Source organism: Coffea eugenioides, chromosome 5 (assembly GCF_003713205.1).
Source record: "Coffea eugenioides isolate CCC68of chromosome 5, Ceug_1.0, whole genome shotgun sequence".
Lineage (NCBI taxonomy): Eukaryota > Viridiplantae > Streptophyta > Magnoliopsida > Gentianales > Rubiaceae > Coffea > Coffea eugenioides.
In genome coordinates this window covers 14,201,068-14,222,850 of record NC_040039.1, presented here as the reverse complement: position 1 = coordinate 14,222,850, position 21,783 = coordinate 14,201,068, and the positions used below count along the sequence as shown (strand labels likewise).

The 21,783-nt window shown below is 37.8% G+C and overlaps 1 pseudogene; it reads left to right on the top strand.

Moving 5' to 3' along the window:
- Positions 1–16,047: 16,047 nt before the first annotated feature.
- On the top strand, positions 16,048–21,494 carry LOC113771204 (annotated as a pseudogene).
- The last annotated feature ends 289 nt before the right edge of the window (positions 21,495–21,783 follow it).

Genomic DNA, 21,783 nt, shown 5'->3' with positions numbered 1-21,783 from the left:
TAGACTTTATTTGTAAGAAAATAAGCAAATTTAAATCCCAATGGACTTCTATAACATGAATGGTAAAGCTTAAATTGGTTTCAATTGCAAAACTAATTTTGAATTTGGTACAGGAAAAATGCTTTTTTTGGGGGATGGACTAACTTGGTCCCCATTGTTTCAACTTAGACACATTTTTTACCAACTAGAGATAACAGATGTTCAATCACTTAATTTAGGCCAAAATTGATGTCCACTCAATCAATTTGGATGGAACAAAGTACATGAGGGCTATGCAGGCATGCACTGGTAGTAAGAACACTCGTGGGAATTCATCAAGATACCCATTTCTCATCCATCCGTTTCTCACTTTCCCCTTTGTCGTGAAATCCCTCTACTTCATGAACCCTACAAAATTAAGAAATAAGTCTTTATCAACTACAGTGAATCAAGAAGATCAAACATAAACAAAGTCAACAATAGTGAAAATCGACAATTGATTGGCTATATTGCAAGGATTTGAAGCATAATATCAGTTTTAAACAAGAGTTTAATAATTGGCCCATCCCAAATTATGCTAGCATTCCCTTCGTTTAACAATTGGCTCATAAGAGTTTTGATAATACACCTTTTTTTTTGTTATTTTTCAGCATATTTTTAGTTATATAGTACTGAAGTGGTTCCTTGTGATTAGATAATAGATGTGCTTTGTTGTTTATACATGGTTAGTATTTAAATAATGCAATATTCTTCTTGTTTTTTTTTTTTATCATTTATGGATTAAGTAGTAAAAAAATTGTCTTTTATGCCTGAACTATTGAAGATGTGATTCAACCCTAAATGTGAAAATGCAACAAAAATCTATGATTTGTATGTTCTATGTTGGTAACATGAACATGTTGATGCTTTTTCTTTTTCTTTTATCAGCAAAAAGTGGTCTCTTAGGTCTCTAGTGTGGAAAATGTGGTCCAATCCTGTGTGTGAAAATGCAACAAAAAATATTTACTTTGCCTATCTGGTGCTGGTAACATACACACGTTGATGCCTTTTCCTTTTCTTATATTACCAAGAAATAAAAACCACTTATTATGATGAGATTTCATTTTGGCAATTTGATTCCTCACACACCTCATGCCTAATATGAAGGTGGAGAATTATGTGTACAGAATTCACTACATGGAGAGTGTGGATTTATGTAGATTTGAAATGGATAGATTATGTGAAAACGTTCATATTTTGGCGGTACAAAAAATATTATAAGTGGGAAGACAGCAATTTTAGATGGTTTGATTCTAGTAGCGAGTTACATATAGATATTGAGAGAAATATTGAGCTAACTAGGAACATTGATTTGTATCTTGAGGTCATGAAATTTTAGTGTGTGTACTTACTATAATTCCTATTAAATTGACAATAAAGCAAATGAAGAGTAAAATGGTAATAATTTTGATCATGATAGAAATGTGATGGTGGTAGTGGTGGCAACCAAATCCATGGTAGTGAATCCGAGACAAGTAGTGGCGCATTTTTTTTTTTTTTTTGTAATAGATTCTGATTATAACATGAATGATGATGATAATAATGATGTTTTACACTATAAGAAAAAAGTGCTTAAGTGGCATTTATTCTAGTGGCATTTTGAACAATAATACCACGGTAATAGATTTTGATAATAACTTAAGAGAAAAATACCTTTAATAAAATAATTTGGTATGATGTCTCAATAACACTTTGCTTTTAAGTGCTGGTAATACTAGATATACTGGCAATGCTGTGGCATTCAATCATAAAGTGCTATAAAAGAATGTCATTTAGTTAAAAGTGCCAGTGCTACTAATTTTAGTAAATAAGTGATTTTCACAAAAATAAAAGAAATTATAAAAAATTGATAGGAATAGAGCGAATAGGTAAATCAAATATGAACTTTTAAAAACTCATCTATAAATTAAGCCTAAAACTAAATCTATCTCTATCTCTTGTCACTTTTTAGTTCTCGTTAAAAATTCTTTCCTAATTTTCGATCATCTATATTAACAATAATTAGGGCTTACAAAAATCATAAGTTCTCAGTCTGAAAACTATTAATTTGATGGCATATGGATTATCTATTTAGCACTTCATATTCAAGTGAGTCGTAATCTGTCAAATTGTAAAACTCTAATTTATTAAAAACAATTAGGTTTTTTTTTGTTCTTTATTTGTTATTCAAAAGGGATGGGTCAAAGGATAATTTTGTTCTTTAAATAATTTTTTTGAGGTTACATGTAAAATGCAAATTGGATATGTTGGCTTCATGTTAGATATCTTTCCTTTGCTTTCTCATTTTTATCTAATTCACAATTGCATTAAGATTAGATACAATTTGATCTTTTTCTTTGTAATTTTATGAAACCTCTTTGTATGTAGCATACTGAACTTGGAAATGATAAGTAAACATTGGTATTTTTTGTGTTTTATGTTTAACTTACTTATCTTGAAGACTTGCGTGATCTTTATTTCATCAATTTTGATGAACTTCTCCTCTAGTTTTCAATATCAAAATTAAAATATAAAGAAATGTTCTAAAGATAAATGTCTTCTTTTGTGAATTTTATTGAAATGTTAGATTGTTATATCCTTAATCTTGTAGCTAGATTGTTGGACCAAAAACTTTTGGATACAATCATCTCATTAATTTATTTTTGAGTTTTGTTTTGTTCGCAATAGTAGGTTGTAACTTATGAGTTGTTTTAGCCATAACAATTTTCTTTGACTAATTAAGTCCAAAATAGTAAACTTTTTAGCTTTTTGCATGAACTTTCTTTTCATAGTATATATGTAAATTAAATTTTTTATTACTAGCCTATCTGCAAGTTGTTTGAATTTTCTAGGTATATGGTTGTGATAAATGATGCTTGTTCTTCCATGTCAATCCTTAATTTAGTGAAACATATTCCAGTGCATAGATTTTATAACTTTGAATAGTTGGATGGAACTCCAGACCATGTGTTGTTTTCTCCAAAAGGGAAGAACAAGTTGAAAAAACAAGTTAGTGTTTTCTTGATTTATTGTCTTTTAGTCAGACTTTTTAAGCAAATTTAGGTCTTGAATATTCCTATGAATTTTGGGTGATATTGCAAATGTTATATATTCAATCTAAAGGTTCATAATCCATCTCAAGAATGGATTTTTGTTAGATAGTATGACATTTAGATTAAACATTTCAAACTAGTCCTTCAGGTCTATCAGCTAAATATATTGATATTTATGACCTTGCTTACATTAATAATTATGTTTTTAGTAAATAATTGCAAACCTCATCTGTGAGGACCCGAATTTTTATTTTACTTACTTTTATTTTATTTAACTATTTATTTATCCGTTTACTCCGATTAATTTATTTCATTCATTTTAATTTCATTTGCATGGAACAAAGTCTCATTTTATGTTTTAAAACATTTCACTAGTAAATTTAATTTTTCTGCTGCTCGTTTAGTAAGAAATAGCGACTACACGTTTTTTGAGGCAAATTCGGTCAGAGAGTGCAATAATCTTGGAGAATTAAGGGTGATCAATAATAGACTAAGAAAAATTAATTGAGGGATTAGAGGTGAGTGAGTTAAATTAAACCCAATTAGGAGCACTAATTACTCACTGTTCAATTGTTGACTTTTGGGTACCAAAATACCTTTATGTCATTCTTCCTTTTACTCCATCAAATCACCAACTACCACCCAAAACCCTTTCTTCCTCTTCTCCTCTCGGCCGACTCCCCCCTCCCCCATTTCTCCACAAAATTTCAGCTAGCTTTCTTCCATTTTTGTTCCAAGAAGACACTCCAAACTTGCTCCTTTTCTTGGTCCATCACTCAAGCTTGAAGGGAGTCTTGAAGGAGGAAGGAACTTTGGTGGTTTAAGAGCTTATATACTGGTGGTTGGTCTTCATTCTTGGAAGCAAGGTAATCCTCCAAGCTCTCATCTTTTCCTTTCAACTTATAGTAGTGAGATAGTTGTATCTAGTTAGTCTTTGGGTTGTTGATGGGTTCACAAGAACCTTGACACTAGGTAGAGGACTTGAGGTGGCTTTTAGGTAGAGGCCTTGACGATTATTGTGTGTTTACTTGTTTGTTTGGTGCTTGTTTTGATGTACTATGGCTTAGTTTTGGTTGGAAAGTTGAAAAGAAAACTATAAGAATGGAGGATGCTTGCTGTCCGAATTTTGGTTGGTTGAATCTCTCATGATAATTTCAAAATTTGATGTTATTTTGGTGCTATAACGCTTGTTATATATTGGTGTTTATGTGTGTTAAATATCTCCTTAAAAGCATTTCAATTGGTTGAGTAAAAGTTGGGTTAAAGTGAGGAAGAAATCTGAAAAATTGCTAACCAGGATACCAGTCCAGTGCACACGTTTCAGTCCATAACTTTTTGTCCAGAAGTTGAAATCACATGTTGTTTGTGTCATATGAAACTAGACTCCAAGGGCTTTCCAACGGTGTAAAATGCACCTCCTAATTCGTTTTCTATGAGCCGTAGTGAACCGGCAAAGATGATTGATTTTCCTCACTATTTTCAAGTATAGCTGCAGTTTGTAGCTCATTTTCTCCTATCTTGCCAGACGAATTTTAAGACAGTTTCTTCTAGTGAATTTTAGCATTTTGAATCTAGGTTTTAATGCCACAAACCATGCTAAGTTTTGAGTTGTTTAGTTTTAGTTATGACCAGGTTTTGAAACCCTGTCAAGTACTTCAAAACTGGAAATTTCGTGAAACAGATTCCAAAAGTCAGCTTTCTTAAAACTATTGTATCTTGGTGTAGAAAGGTCTGAATTGAGTTTCGTTTGTTGCATTTGAAACTAGATTTGAATTTCTATTAGTCATGTAAATTTCAAGGGCTGATTCCATTTCTATAAATTTTGCCAAATTTTCAAAGTTTACTGAATTTGCAAGCCTGTTTTGCTCTGTCCTGTCTAGAATAGTGACTTTGAGCTAAGATTTGAACGATTTCAGATTGGAGTCTGGGAAAAGTATCCTCTAGAGATTTTTAGTGCATTGAAACTAGTTTTCAATGGTATAAAGTTTCTAATTCCAACGAAAGAAGTACCCAGAAGAGGAGAGACCTAATAGCTTAAGTTTTTGGGTTAGAGTTTGGGTTCCTGATTTACATATTGGATTCTTTGATGGGCTCTCTTAAGGTGATTCTTCTTAATAGTTATTGCAATCACACAGTTGAACCTCTTGCATAGGCTCAAGTGAATAATATTTTGCTAAAAATGAGATATATGACTTGTTCAAATAATTTTATAGGCATGAAATATGGGGGGGGCCTTTTTTGGATAGTGCTCTAGTAAGTGGTAGAAGTTTGCCTATGCTGGAACTAATTCTTTCAAGAATGAAGCTAGAAGTAGAGAGCAAATGTTGCTGCAACCAAGGTCGCCTTCTTTTAAGAGTTCTCATAGTTTTGATAGGCAGAATGACTAAGAAATTTGCTGCCATTGGCCTATGATAGGTGTTGGAGTTCTTATTTTGTAGTATGTAGGTAATAGTTTATGTATTATGGTATTATTAAGTAGGTAGTTGCTTGTTTGTCTAATAAGTTGTTGTTAATGTTTGTGTATAACTATATAGATTGCCAAATAAATTTTTTATGCTTATTGTAGTATATGATTTGCTAAATTTAAAGGTGGCAAATTAAGAACAAAAAAACTGTTGGTGCTGCCTGATAAAAAAGAAAAAGCAAAGTGAATGAAATCTTTGAAACTTAAATCGTTATAGGATAAAAGTATTTGTGAGGCCTCGCAAATTAGGTTCTTATCTTTTATCTTGTTCTTCTTACTTGCCTTGAATTTGTAGTTACTTTGATAATTGAGGTGTGTTCTTAACCCTATTACTTTATTTACCTTGGTGCATGTTAAATTTTATAGTACATGATACTAGTGTGATCGACTAGTGAGGTGCGTGCAATAAATTGGAAGGATTAGAGGGAGTTTTGAGTAAAAAGAATTATATGACAAGAAGTGTTAAGAGTTAATTAGAGGGGTATTAAATATGTTAGTGATTGGAGACAAATAGAGAGGCAAAAAGATAGACAATACATCTTTCCTTGACATTTGTCAATTAGCCATCAAAGCTTGACCAAGACCATGCTTTCTTCTTCTTATCTTGACCAAACCTTTTTATTTTTATCATTTTTTTTCTTGCACACATCATGGACGAAATTTTGAGAGAGGAAAGGGAGAGAAAACACACAAAAAAAAATTCAGCCTTGATCTCTTGCTTAAATCATGAAGAATCCAACGAAAAATCCTAATCTACTCCGATCAATCTTGAGGTAAGTTTGGAGAGAAGCTTTTGGTGAAATTTTAGAAGAAGAAAATTTGTCATCCCTCTTGATTTGCTTATCATCTTTGGGTTTGGAGGTAAAAAGTTGAATTTGGTTAGAAACCTTAGTTTTCTTTTTTTATCTTTGATTTTATTTGAGGTTTGATGTTATAGAAGATAAAGGAAGTATGTTTGGGGCAATTTCATGGTTTTGCTAGGGTTTGTATGTATATGTGATTATTGTAGACACCAAATTTTTAAATAATTTGTATGTTGCATCTAATTCATGATTTTGTTTTAGATTGTCTGCATTTTAGTTGTTACCTTTTTATTTGTCTTTTATTTGCTAATTATTTGTCATATTAATTTTGTTCACGTTTTAGTTTTAGTTTTAGTTTTAAGTTTTAACGTAAAATTTGTGAAAAAAAGAAGGGAAAAATGATGAAAAATGATGAAAATGAAAGAAAAATCGAAAATGGTAATTTTGTTATTTTAGTTTGTTTACTTTGATGTGTTTGTAATTAAAATTGTTGTTTTTATTTAGTTTTACTATCATTTTTGTTAAATTATTGAGTTGAGGAAAAGAAAAAATGATGAAAATGGAAAATTGTGTTTTGTTGATTCTAGTTTATTTAGTTTTTACCCATTGTTAATTAAATTACTTTTTTTTGTTGTTTTTGTTGTTTGTTATTTATTTTTATTATCAGTTTTATTCAATTAATTTCAAAAAGGAAAAATCAAAATCAAAATCAAAAAATCACAACTCCATTTCTGCCGAATCCATTTTTCCACTCCATATACTAGCACCTTCCATCTTTCGGCCGAATCCATTTTCCACTTCACATTCCAGCGTCTTCCATTCCAAGTGCCGACTTAGCTCCACTTCAAACACTTCAATATATACATTCCACTACCTACACACTCCATCAGCCTCACCACGGTTTTTCTCCATTTCCTCTCCATACTACCACACCTCAAACCCACAACAACATTCTCCTTTGCCTTGTTATCATCGACAAGGAGGGAGAGAGAGCTGTACTCTGCAAGCCGAGAGGAAAGAAAAGAAAGGAAGCCGCGCGAGCTGCAACCTTTATGTTCTGTCCGAGCAAGTTAAGTGAGAGAGATAGAGAGAGATCGAGCGACGGCTGCGCAGGAGAAAGGCTGAAAAGAGAGAGAGCTACGGGGGCAGGGTTTGAACAGAAAACTAAAAAAAAACAGGGAGAGCTACGGAGGCTGGGAACTGAAAAGAAATCAGAAAAGAAGGAAAAACTGAGGAAATCAGAAGAAAAATGGGAAAGGTTTCGGCTGAATGCAAAAACGGAGGAGGAAAGGAGCAGGGAAAACTGGGGAAAGCGTAAGAGAGCTACGGCCAAGGAAAAAGGAAACGGAGAGGAACCAGGCGGCAGGCTAGGCGACGGGCAAAACGAAAGCTAGAGGGAGAAGAGCAGAGGAGCGGCTGGAAAAGGTTGGAGCTTGCCGGAATCTACTGCCATCACCGACGAACTGTCATCGAGAGGATAAGGTAAGCTATTCCTTTCCTTCAAATTTCATGCTCAGACTCTTAAAACTCAAAGCAGATTTGTTTACCACAATTTTCCAGCGATTATTCGCAATTTTTGGACATGCCTGTCTTATATATTGATTGAATTGAATTTCCTTGGTTTGCTGACAATTTTGGGGCTGATTACAACCCCAATTGAGCGAAAATTTGTTGAACTTTTTAATGCCCTCAATCTGCTCGATGAAATGTCTAGCCGAAAATTCTTGTTAAAAATGGTTTTGTGGCATTTTTTTTTACGTATGAAGAAATCAGATAAGTCAGTGAGTTGGGCTTGTTGTAACAATTCTTTTGTTTTCCCTTTGGGCTTGCTGAAATATTGTTTTCTGATGTCAATAAGATTGCCTCATGTCGCCTCTGTCATATATGATCTCTTTTAGAGGCCTGGTTCATCGATTTGGTACTTTAGTCAATGTTTGCTTCTGATTTTAGACGAGTAAATTGTTTCGGCTGTGGATTCGAAAGGCAGCTACTGGAACTCTGGTTTTGGTATTATGATTTTGTGTGTTTGGTCCTAAGTAATTCGGTTTGAGCCTTGGGGCATTAGTTGATGTATTTACATGCTCTATTGAGGTTTATAAATTCTATCACATGCATGCTGAAATGGTAGAAAGGAAACTGCCGCATGATTTGTTAGTCATATTGGGTTAAAATTCATAATTGCTCCAAATACTTGATTTTCTTGCCGTGTGATCAGGATAGCTGGTATAAAATTACTATAGGCTATGAAGAGTTGGTTTGCAAAGTGGCCTAAGGCAGATTTCACAAATCTTTTACCATGTTGCAAAAAAAATGAGTTTTCTGTGATTTCGTAATTTCCATTTTTCGTGTTGATCGTTCATTGATTTTAGAATTAGTGTGCCTTGCGTGTTTGATTGGACTGAATTTCTTTGGTTTTTGACAAATTTCTGGGTTAGTTATGCTTCAATTTGAGCAGAAATCTGGTAAGATTTTGATGCCTACAACCTGTTAGATGAAATGCCCAACTGAGTGTTCTAATTAAAAGATAACTGGTCTGCATTTTCGCGTGTGAAGGAACTGGATAAGTGAGCAAGTTCAATTTTTGCGTTTGAGAAAATTCTGATGAATCGGTGTTTTGCATCTTCTGTTCTTCTTGTTTTCTTATCGGGATACTCTCTGTTGGGATTAATAATAATAGACAGCCATGCTTGAATTATGATAAAGTTGAGGATTTGGAATTCACATGAGTTTGGGTGGACATATCACTACATACTCATTTTCATTACTTTGCATGATCACCATTTTCGGCTTGTAGCTGGAAAATTGCAGAATGTTGTTTTGATGTTCACATGCCCTTTTGTCTGATTTTTTTTTGGGTTTAAATTTAGAGGTTGCATGTTGCAAAGTAAAGGTTTAGGAAGTAGCTTTGTTTGTTCAATTTCAAACTAGATTTGATTGTGTTTGTGAGTTGGGTTTGTGAATTGCGAGTTGCAGAAGTTTTTGTCTAAATGAGGAAGAAACCTGCTCTTCGAAAGCTTGCTTGGGTTCTCCAAAAGATTTGCAATTTAACCCCTCAATTTCTATCTAATTGCATTGTGACCCAAAAACTAAAAAAATATCAAGTTGTTTTGGCCCTTCTAAGTTTCAGTTTGCCTTTTATATTTTCAGTGAGTTGTTCTGAGATTATGATATGATTAGGTATGTTTTTTTAGTTATCTTATTATTCTGATGGGTTTAACAAAAATTAGTTGGAAATTGGATTAGGTTTATTTTGATTGGGTCTTGATGGTGATTTGTTTGTTTGGATTGGGTTTTGTTTTGTTTATCTCCTGGGTTAGTAATTTGGGCTAGAGATTTGAAGCCATGCATTTTGTTGGCTTTTACTTGATAAAAAATGGGCTAGCCCACTCGTTTTTCCTTGAACTTCAGATTGGGCCAAGTGGTCTTGGCCCAAGAAGTGAATAAAATGGCCCAAGTGGCCTGATCCATTAAGAAACCAGAAAATGCATTTTGCACATCAGTCCCTGAATTTCCCCTTGACTGTACTGTGGCCCTGGATATTTTCAACTTCTTTCGATTATGTCCCTAACTTAATTGCAAATAGGTCCCTAAACTTTATTTTTCTTTGATTTTGACCTCAAAACTTTGTTAATTTTTGCAATCAAGGCCTTTCTTCTTTTGGCTTTTTAAGTGTGAGTTGTCTACATGATTTAATTGATTCAATTTCATGTTTATCTTTATCTTTTGTGATCATTTGTTAAATAAAGCGATGCCTTGATTCGTTTATTATTTTGGAGGGTAAATAAGTAATTTCACTACGTTAGAGCTTCACTCCAAGGGGGCGGTATAATCTCTTTTATCTTTTTGTTTCTCCTATGTGATCCAATGTGCTAAGTGAATTACATGTCTACTTTGCTTTCCTAGTTTTTCTTTAATTCCTTTTACTCATGTCATTTACTTTTTGTTTTCATTAAGTTATTCTTTTAATGGGGTATGTGTACACCTCTTGGCTTGTAATAGATAGGGCTTTGGCGAGCAATTTGGTCCATTTTCCCTTTCCCCCTTTTGTTTTAGTTAGTGAATGTAATAGATAGGGCTTGGAGGAGCATTCAATGAAGACCTATCGAAGACGTGTGCCTAGCTAGCAAATGTAATAGTTAGGGGTTTAATTGTCTTATGTGTCTTGCATGCTTAGTTGCTACGTGTTAATTTGCTTTGTTAGGACCTTGCATCTAGTCGAGCATGCTAAGTGTTATGTGCTATGTGTTTATGAGTGTTTGGCATGTCTACTCGCTTTCTATAGCCTGAATGAATGTGATGGATGAATGTACGTTTCCACTAGTCCAATGCTAGTCGGAATTCATAGAATGGGCTAGTCCAACGCTAGACCCTTAGGGATTTCCCCTCGTTAGCACATATTTGCATGTTCATTACATGTCATGCATTCTTTTTAGTTTTATCATTTTGCATGCCCCTCGAACCCCTTTTTCCTCCATTTTAGGATTTTTGCATTTCATGCTAGCTATAGGGTTCATTTGATTGAGAGTCCCCTTAAATATGGGATATAGACGAGTGTGGCTTTTTCTAAGCCTTAGCACGCTTGTATTCCCTCTATAAAAGGGCAAATTAAGTCACGATTTAGGTCTCCCCGTACCCAATATGCATGAATTCCCTAGGCTCATGCATTTTTTAATCCACTTTATCATTTTATACTTTCACTTCTCCTCTCATTTGCACACATACACCTTTATCCCTTCACTTGCACACGAACACTTCTCCTCTCATTTGCACACGTACACATTTATCCCTTCACTTGCACACGAACACTTCTCCTCTCATTTGCACACGTGCACCTTTTTATCCCTTCACTTGCACACGAACACTTTGTCTCATTTGCACATATGCATTTTTTATCCCTTTACTTGCACACGAGCACTTTTGCCTTCATTTGCACACCTCTCATATTTTCTTTCCTTGTTTGAGCATTCCACTTGCATTATTCGTGACTTCTTCGAAGGATCGTTATTGGGCTTCACAATTAATGTGATTGGCACCACTTAACCTTTGAAGAGAAATTTCCCCCAATACCCCTAGGTCTAGGGTTTGCATTCATATAGTGCATCCAAATGTAATAAATTCTTTGGTTAAAATAAGAAAATCTTTGATTAAATCATGCAACTAGCCTTGGCTAGGTCGAAGGGGTGCCTTGGATTTTTATCCTTGCCTTCCCCTTCGTCAAATGTGACTCCCGAACCTTTTTCGTGGGTTTACGTGGACTAGGAGTCGTTTAAAAGGGGTTTCTTACTACTTTTTCCTATTTTTCTTTAAAAAATTCATTTTTAGGTGACTTGGTACACCTTAACTCATTACCAAGTGGCGACTCCGATTTTTTATTTCAAAAAACCCTTTTTAAACTATAATTTTGGGTCAAATCGTCGCATTCTCAAAACCCCATTTAGACCCATTTTTCTTTTAAATCACAATTCATTTTCCAATCACACACAAATGCATTTTTTTTCAAACCATTTATTTATTTATCAAAAAATGGGGCGCGACAGTTGGCGACTCCACTGGGGACATTCGAGAGTCCGAGCAAATTTGATTTAATCAATCTTTTTCTTCTTTTAAACCTTTTTATTTATCACATTGGATGTTTAGGGTTGCATTTTTCCCTTTTCTAGGATTTTTGCATTTCGCGTATCAACTCACTTCCTCACACGTTCGCCTACGATTGTTTTGATGAATGGATGTTTGTATGTGATTCCGCGCTTTGCATTGCATTTGGGAGGGGATTCTACCTTAGAGCCTTGCGTGGGTTCTCGATCCCTCCCCTCCAAAACGTGCACTATCATACGCGCATACGCTTTATTATTCATCCCTCTTTATTTTCTTTTTAGTGGCTTGTCACGCCACTCCACCCTAGTAGGATTAGGAGACCCACTTGGACGTGTGACCGTGGCACGACGTGTGCGTAGCACGATCCAATGGGTCACTCGATCTTCCGCTTTAAACTTTGGGTTAATAGCCTTTAGTTTTTAGTCGAAGGTTGAGGATTTTTATAGATTCACTCAAACATGCAGCCGTAACACGACGTGTGCGTAGCGGTGTTTGGGGAATCGTTCGATCCACCGACAAAGGGCCTTGGGAGTGATGACCCTTGGTCACAAGTCTGAAGGCTCGGGGACCTATGACTTATCGAGTCTAGATGCATTAGTGAACCCCAACCTCATGCATCCATTTTAGAATTGCCTAAGGTAGAGTCGACCTTACCCTATTAGGGACACCATGCACGAGGGGAGGGATCCCACCCTCTTTCCTTATTTTTTTTGTTGCTTTTGTATTATCTAATTGTCCAACGTGTTATGTGATTATGTGTTGAACTAACGTTTCCTTGTTTCTTATCTTTTGCATTCACAAACGTTAGGAAATAAGAGGTCTGGCATGACCTCCTTTTAGGACCTACCCTTGTAGATAGGCTATTGCACGTTTGAAAATTGTGGTACATTTTGTTCATAAATTAATAATGCCATACCATTTTAGACCTACCCTGGCAAATAAGGGGTTCCTTAGGTCACGTTTCATTTCGAATTGCATTTTTCCTGCTTTAATAAATGGCATCATGCATAAACCCTAGAAAGGGAATGCCACATAGGGAATCCCGTGTTTAGGAATAAGCCACCTTGTGTCTCGGATACCTAATCCAACGAGACTTGCACGTTTACATTTTGTACCATCCAAAGGGGTAGTGCACAAGGTAAGGTAGGATCCGATCATTTTCATAGAGTGATTTTTGGAATATGAGCATCTAATAATCACTTTTTGGCCATTTTATCAAAAATTGGTAAAATTCCCTGGCATGAAGGACATTAATTTGAAAAAAATTCACAAATGATTCCTCCTATTGAGACGATAAATAAATTGAGGCCAAAATTTGATTTTTAGAAGGTCATAGACTAATGCACTTTAATAATTTTGAAATAACCAATGGCCGGACAATTCAACCAATCCATTTTGCCAATTCATTCAATAAATCATCAATTTGACTAATTTACCCTTTTTTGGGTGATTTGGTCGATTTTTGAATAAATCATCAATTTCAATCAATTCATTTGATCAATTTACCCTTTTTAGGGTCATTTGGTCAATTTTGAATAAATCGTCAATTCATTTGACCAATGTACCCTTTTTAGGGTCATTTGACCAATTTACCCTTTTTAGGGTCATGTGACCAATTTACCCTTTTTAGGACCATCTGGTCGATTTTGAATAAATCGTCAATTCATTTGACCAATTTAACCTTTTTAGGGTCATGTGACCAATTTACCCTTTTTAGGGCGATCTGGTCAATTTTGAATAAGATCCTCAATTTCATGCGATCAAATTCCTTTTTTAGGATGATCCGGCCAATTTTGAGTAAGTTTTTAAACTTCATTTAAGTCATTTGACCCGTTTCCCTTTTTAGGATAATCCGCTCGATTTTTAAATAAATTGTCAATTTCACTCAACCCATTTGACCAATTAGGGTTTCAATGTCAATTTCAAATTGGGAAACTTAGTCGATTTTTGAGAAAACCATCCATTGCATCCAGCCATTTGATCAGTTGGGGTTTTAACCCGTGATTCACTGAGAAATTTTATCAACGAATTCCAATCTCTTTGATAGGAAGTTCGTCAAGGTCAAACCCGTGCGTTTTTGCAAAATCTTGTATCGATCAAAAGTGATCAATCCATTCGGACGTTGACCTCATTTTGATAAATGTCTCTCGTCTCTCCAATTGACTAAATTTTTCAAAATTATTTTTTCACTCAATGAGTTGATCAGATCCATCAGGTACGGTATAGTGCCTACCTCAGAGGATTGCATTTTCATGCTAGGCCTACCCTTGGCACAAAAAGGGTTCCCCAAATAGGACATGCATCCGAATTGTTTGAATAATTACTAACTCATGTCTTTTTTCTCTTTTTGAATAAATTGCAGAAATTCAGTAATCATTGGTTTATCTAAGGGAGTTCTTTCTTCATTTCAGGTAAATTTCAAAATAGCTTTTCGAAAAGCCCCATTATTACGCGATCCCGAAGTAGAGCCCAAAGGAATCGTGTAGACATGAGTACTCAACCAGAATCATCCGAAAAGTTCGTTGCAACTACCCAGCCGGAAGCCGCAAGTCCTGGGGTTCAGTTGACTGAGTTACTCACTAAATTTGGGGAAATGGCATCAGAAATGGCCGCTCAGAAGAAGTTGATTGACGAGCTCGTTAGTAGCGGAGTGCGACCTGAACCTGTGCCCGCTACACAACCACAATCCGAACCATTTGTTATTCCTTCATTTCAAACCACGTTTGAGGGAACTTTCAATCCGCAATATGCTTATACTCAAAATCCTCCTTTTTATCCCCCTTATGGGCAAGGATTCCAGCCTCAGGGTGATCCAAACATGCATGTAACTCCACCGACTTTCTTTCAGACTACCGCAGAGCCCGTTGTGCCGGAGCACGTCTTTCAAAATAAGCCAGAAATGGGAGATTCGTCTGCCCAGATTGATATGAAGTTACTTAAACGCTTGGATCGTTTTGATGAATTTATCAGGAAAAGCCAAGGTTTAAGCAAGCAAGGGGTGCTGGATTACGATGATTTGTGCCTATTTCCAAACGTACAACTGCCGGAGGGGTTCAAGACTCCGAAGTTCAACAAATATGATGGCACGGGCAACCCAAAGACGCACTTGCGCTTGTTTGCTAACAAGTTGGGCAAGCCAGTGGATGACGAGAATTTGCCGTTGAGATTATTTCCAGAAAGCTTAGAAGGGGATGCTCTCGATTGGTACTCCAACCTAAAGCCAGAGGAAGTGAAGACCTGGCTCGATCTGTCCAATGCCTTCATTCGACAATATGAGTACAACTGCGAGCTAGCGCCAACCCGGACTACTCTGGAAGGAACGAAAAGGAAGCCTTCTGAGGACCACAAGACCTATGCCAAGAGGTGGAGAAAAGTAGCTGCGAAGGTGGAACCACCGATGACTGAGGATGAAATTATTCGCACATTCATAAAGGCGCATGATCCTCCATATTTCGAAGAAATTTTCCGTATGACTGGTTGTTCATTTGCTGCCATTGTGAATAAATTGGAAGAGTTTGACGACTTTGTAAGAGCCGGGAAAATTGTCAACGTCTCTGCTCTCAAATCTCAGTTGGATGCTTTACAAGGTCAAGGAAGCAATGTGAAAAAGTCGCCGTTCAAAAAGAAGGAGGGGGATGCAACCTTTATTTGGAACCAAAGCCCTTCACCCCGACCCCGATACCAACACAATCCAACCTACCAACCACATTATCCTTACTATTCAAACCCGTATCCTGTATATACCACCAACATCCACCACCCTCGGCCTCGCCCAAGCTATCCAAACCCACCTTCAGCCCCTTTTCAAATTTCCCAACCAAATCCACCTCAAAACCGACCTCGCCCTCCATATAACCCAAGATTTCCTCCACCAAATAGACCTGTTTACAACCATCCTCAACCTCTTGAATCTTACAACCGACCACCTAGCCGTACATTCACCAATTTAGGCAGGCCTCTGGACCAATTGTATGACCAGTTGAAGGCCGCCGGGAAAATTGGTACAGTACCCCCTCCTACCTACCCATATGGCATGCCCGTGTGGTATAATCCACAAGCTGTCTGTGCTTATCATTCTGGGGCCCCCGGACATGCCACCTTTGATTGCAAGGCGCTTAAGCATAAAATCCAGGATATGGTTGAAGCCGGGGAGATTGTAATCCGGAAAAGGGAGGCGCAAGGGCCGAACGTAAATAGGAACCCTTTACCGGAACATGCCAATATCATTGGGGTTATTCTGGATGATACGGAGTATGTGGAACCGGTCAAAGAATTGACAAGGGAAGCTGAAGTGTTTGGGGTCACAGACCAACCCTTTGTCATAGAATTGCCATTTGAAGAGGACGAAAAGCCCTTTGTTTTGGATCTCACGCCAGCGGAGAGTGAGGCTTTGGAGCCAGTAATCATCGAATTCCCGAAGCAGGAGCCTGTTCTGAGTCTGCAACAAGTGCCATGGAATTATGATGAACCTACTGTACAGATTGGGGAAAGGTCAATTGCAAAGAAGGAAGTATCAGTGGTCACAAGATCAGGGAAAATCGTAAGTCCATTTGAAGCTACCATTCCGATTCAAGCAAATAATTCCGAGCCACCCGCCAAACCAACAATCACTGAGAAGGAAGCCTTGGATTTTCTTAAAAGGCTCCAGAGAAGTGAATACAATGTGATTGAGAAGCTAAGCAAGTCACCTGCCCAGATATCCATGTTGGATTTACTTTTTTCTTCAGATGTGCATAGGGATGCGTTGATCGAGGTATTGACTAAAGCTCAAATCCCTAGGGACATTTCTGTTGATAATTTTTCGCACGTGGTTGGGAGTGTGTTATTCACCAAGCAAATTACTTTTTCTGACGAGGAATTGCCGGCGGAAGGCATTGGACATAACAAGGCCCTGTATATAGTTGTTAGGTGCAATGGGAAAAGGCTGCCGAAGGTTTTGATTGATAATGGATCCGCGCTTAATATCTGTCCTTGGAGCACCTTGGAGAAGCTGGGATTGCAAGACATCAAGCTGAGGCCTTCAGGGACTATCGTTCGAGGTTTTGATGGAGCACAAAGAGAGCCAATAGGAGAAGTAGACCTAGTGGTCGAGATGGGACCCGCACAATTTCAAATAACCTGCCAAGTCATGCACTTTCCTAGTGTTTACAACGTTTTGCTTGGCAGGCCATGGATTCACAAGTCTGGGGCGGTGCCTTCTTCATTACATCAGTTGTTGAAATTTGTAGTAAATGACAAGCTGATAACTATATTTGCCGAAGAGGATTGCCTTGTAATCATCGATTCCGAGTCCAAAGAAGAGGGTAGCCGAAGCTCCACAGTGACCCCTCATAGCACATCTGATATTGTCTCCGTCAGTTGGATAACAAAGGAGGAGCAAGCTCTATCAAGGGCCAGTGTCATGATGGCTAAGGAGATGATCCGCGGAGGCTATGAATTTGACAAAGGGCTGGGACGAGATCTGCAGGGAATTTTAAAGCCAGTGGAGATTGTGGAGAAAAATGATTCGTTTGGTTTGGGTTTCCGACCAACTGCTAAGGATATCAGAGAAATGAAGGAGCGCAAGAAAGCGGAGAAAGAAGGAAGGCAAAGGGCTCTTGACATTCCACCCCTGCATTATACTTTCCCACGACCAGCCGAGGTGATCATGTCAGAAATCAACCCAGTTGACGAAATTGAAGTTAGTTTGGCCCAATTATTCGTTGGGGCAACATTTGAAGACAGTGTTCCAGGCGAAGCTGAATTTCCTGACATCCCCGAAGGATCAATTCCCAATTGGACAGCCGAGTTCCTGCCCGTTCGGAAGGAGTTTCGGTAAACTGAAAGGGGTTTATCATTCATGTGAATTCATGAAAAGTTGCATCTGTAAATAGGCAATGAAAACAATTTTACTTTTTGACTAACATTTTCGCATGTAAATATTGTTAAGCTTTCGTTTCCATTTGCTTTCAATCAAAGGTTTTATGAAAATGTACAAGTTATTCTTGTCATGTTGTTTTGTTTATTCATTTGTTTATATCTTCGTTGTATTGCTTGACCATTTGTTTGTTGTATGCTTATTTGCTTATTATCCCACATTCGTTAATTCTTTCAGATGGCCAAAAATAAAATTATTTGACCCTTTGGATATCACAATTCTGGAATTCAATAACGGCAATCTCTATATCACTCATGACTTGGAGGTCTGTGAATCCGAACTCCAAAGCGAGAGTGATAATGAGGAGGTATTCGATTCTTTTGCAAAGGACCTTGAACAATATGAGGAAAAACCAAAACCGAACCTGGAAGAAACAGAAAAGGTTAACATTGGCACTAAGGATGAAGTTAAGGAGGTGCAAATTAGTATTCATTTGAATGAAAGGCAGAAAAAGGAGATGCTTGAATTCTTGACTATGTTCCAGGATGTATTTGCGTGGTCCTATGACGATATGATTGGCATTTCAACTGATGTGGTGGTGCATAGGTTGCCCACAGACCACAGACCCTTCTTTTCCACCCGTAAAGCAGAAACCCAGAAAATTCAAACCAGATATGAGCCTCAAAATAAAAGAGCAGATTGAAAAACAACTCAAAACCAACATTATCATTGTTTCTCATTACCCAATTTGGCTTTCAAATCCTGTCCCTGTTCCAAAAAAGAGTGGAGAGGTAAGAGTTTGTATTGATTATAGAGACCTTAATAAAGCCAGTCCTAAAGATGATTTCCCTCTACCAAACATTCACATTCTCTTAGACAATACTGCCGGACATGAGATTGAAACCTTTTGCGATTGTTTTGCTGGCTACCACCAAATTTTAATGGCAGAGGAGGATAGGGAGAAAACGGCTTTCATTACCCCTTGGGGTACCTTTTGCTACCGAGTCATGCCTTTCGGTTTAAAGAATGCTGGAGCAACATATCAGAGGACCATGACAACCCTATTTCATGATATGATCCATCGGGAGATGGAGGTCTACGTGGATGATATTATAATCAAGTCCAAAAGGGCAGAGGACCACTTGGTTGATCTGAAGAAATTATTCGAGAGGTTACGGAAGTACAATTTGAAGCTAAATCCTGCAAAATGCGCCTTTGGAGCACCTGCGGGTAAGCTGTTGGGATTCATTGTTAGCAAGAAGGGCATAGAAATAGATCCGGCAAAAATCAAAGCAATTCGAGATATGCCAGTGCCGAAAACTCAGAAGGACGTGAAAAGCTTCTTAGGGAAGATCAATTTCATTGGGAGGTTCATCGGCCAACTAACTGCCACATGCGAGCCGTTGTTCAAATTATTGAGAAAGAATGTGCCGTTGTATTGGAATGAGGAGTGTCAACAGGCTTTTGACAAGATTAAAGATTATTTGTTGCATCCACCAGTTTTAGTGCCGCCCAAACCGGGCCGACCTTTGATTATGTATTTATCTGTACTCGATGGAGCAGTAGGGTGTGTTCTGGGTCAGCACGATGAATCCGGAAGGAAAGAACAAGCCATTTACTATCTAAGCAAGAAGTTCACGCAGTACGAGGCTAATTATTCATTCATTGAGAAAAGCTGCTGTGCATTGGCCTGGGCAGCCCAGAAGTTGAGACACTATCTGTTGAGTCATACCACGTATCTTATTTCCCGGTCTGATCCTTTGAAATATCTTTTGGAGAAGCCGATGCTGACCGGACGCCTGGCCAAATGGCAGATAATTCTATCAGAGTTCGACATTGTTTTCACTTCACAAAAGGCGGTCAAGGGGCAAGTTATAGCTGATCATTTGGCGGAAAATCCAAGGGATGATGATTATCAACCACTCCGTACTTATTTCCCTGACGAGAGGGTCCTATTTGTAAGCGCTGCAGATGATATAAGTGAACAAAGTCCTGAATGGAGGCTTTTCTTCGATGGAGCTTCGAATTCCCTCGGAGTTGGAATTGGAGCTGTTTTGGTGTCACCCGAAGGGAAGCACTACCCTGCCGCTGCCAAATTGCAATTCGCTTGCACGAATAACATGGCTGAATATGAAGCTTGCATTTTTGGTCTCAAAATGGCTTTGGAAATGGAAATCAAGGAGTTGATAGCTTTTAGTGATTCAGATTTGCTCGTGAACCAAACTTTGAAGCAATGGATAACCAAAGATTCAAAAATTCTACCCTACCATTGTAGTCTGCTTACTCTGGCCAAGCAATTTCAAAATTTGGAATTCAGACATCTCCCTCGAGCCCGAAACGCATTTGCCGATGCTTTGGCCACTTTAGCTTCCATGATCCAGTATCCAGATGAATTAAAGATCGAACCAATCCAAGTTCAACTTCAAGACAAGCCTGCCCACTGCTGGGTTGCAAATGAGTCTTTTGACAATGTTCCCTGGTATAGTGATCTTAAGGAGTTTCTTAAAACTGGGTCTTACCCTCTGCATGCTGGTGCAAAAGACAAGAGTTTTCTGCGTAGAATGGCTTCCAAATTTTTCTTAAATGGTGAAGTGTTGTACAAAAGAACCTTTGATTTGAACCTTTTAAGGTGCATTGATGAGGATGAGGCTCAATATATGATGAAAGAAGTGCATAGTGGCGTTTGTGGACCTCACATGAATGGCCATTTGCTAGCAAAGAAAATCATGAGAACCGGATACTTCTGGCTTACTATGGAGCATGATTGTATAGACTTTGTCCGGAGATGTATAAAATGCCAAATGCACGGTGACATTATACGCGCTCCACCCACTGAGTTGCATAGCATGACCGCCCCGTGGCCTTGTTCAATGTGGGGTATGGACATGATTGGTACAATCGATCCTCCTGCTTCAAATGGACATCGATTTATATTGGTGGCAATTGAGTACTTTACCAAATGGGTTGAAGCAGAGTCATTCAAACATGTCACGAAGAAGGTAGTAGCCAATTTCTTGAGAGATCACATCGTCTGTCGCTTTGGGGTACCCGAAACGCTTATCACAGACAATGCCAAGAATCTGAACAATGACATGGTAGATGGACTATGCGAGCAGTTCAAAATCAAACACCGCAATTCTGCCATTTATAGGCCTCAGATGAATGGAGCTGTAGAAGCCGCAAATAAGAATTTGAAGAAGATTATCCGCAAAATGACAGAAAAGCATCGCGATTGGCATGAAAAGTTGCCTTATGCACTCATGGCGTACCGGACTTCTATTCGGACATCGACTGGGGCAACGCCATATTTACTTATGTATGGGATGGAAGCTGTATTACCAGTTGAGGTTGAAATTCCGTCACTACGAATCCTTATGGAAGCTAAATTGGAGGAGGCCGATTGGATCAAGCAGCGCCATGAGCAATTGACCTTGATAGATGAGAAGCGATTCAATGCTATCTGTCATGGGCAATGCTATCAAAAACGTGTGGCCCGAGCTTACAACAAAAAAGTTCATCGGCGGGCATTTGAAGAAGGTGATAAGGTACTGAAGCGAATTTTGTCAATGCAAGATGAAGCTAAAGGCAAGTTCGCTCCAAATTGGCAAGGGCCGTTCATTGTCCAAAAGGTATTACCTGGCGGAGCCCTTATTTTAGCAGAAATGGATGGACGAGCATTCCCTCAACCCATCAACTCAGATATGTGCAAAAAGTTTTTCATTTGATAATGCAAATTTTCTTCAGAAATTCATGCAAATGGCGAAATGCAAGTCAGGCCATCTTCCTTTACACTAAAAACATTTTATCTCTACTTGTCCCCTTTGAGCCATCAGAATTGACAAATTTCGCTTGATAACCCCTGAGAATTGCAAACCCCACACTGGGGCAAAATTTTAATTTTTGAAAGAGAGATGAGCAAAAGAAAGGGAAAAGAACTCCACACTGGGGCAAATTTAGTTTTCAAAGAAAAATTGCAAAAGCAAGGAAAATGCAATGAAGAAAATGCAAAGAGTG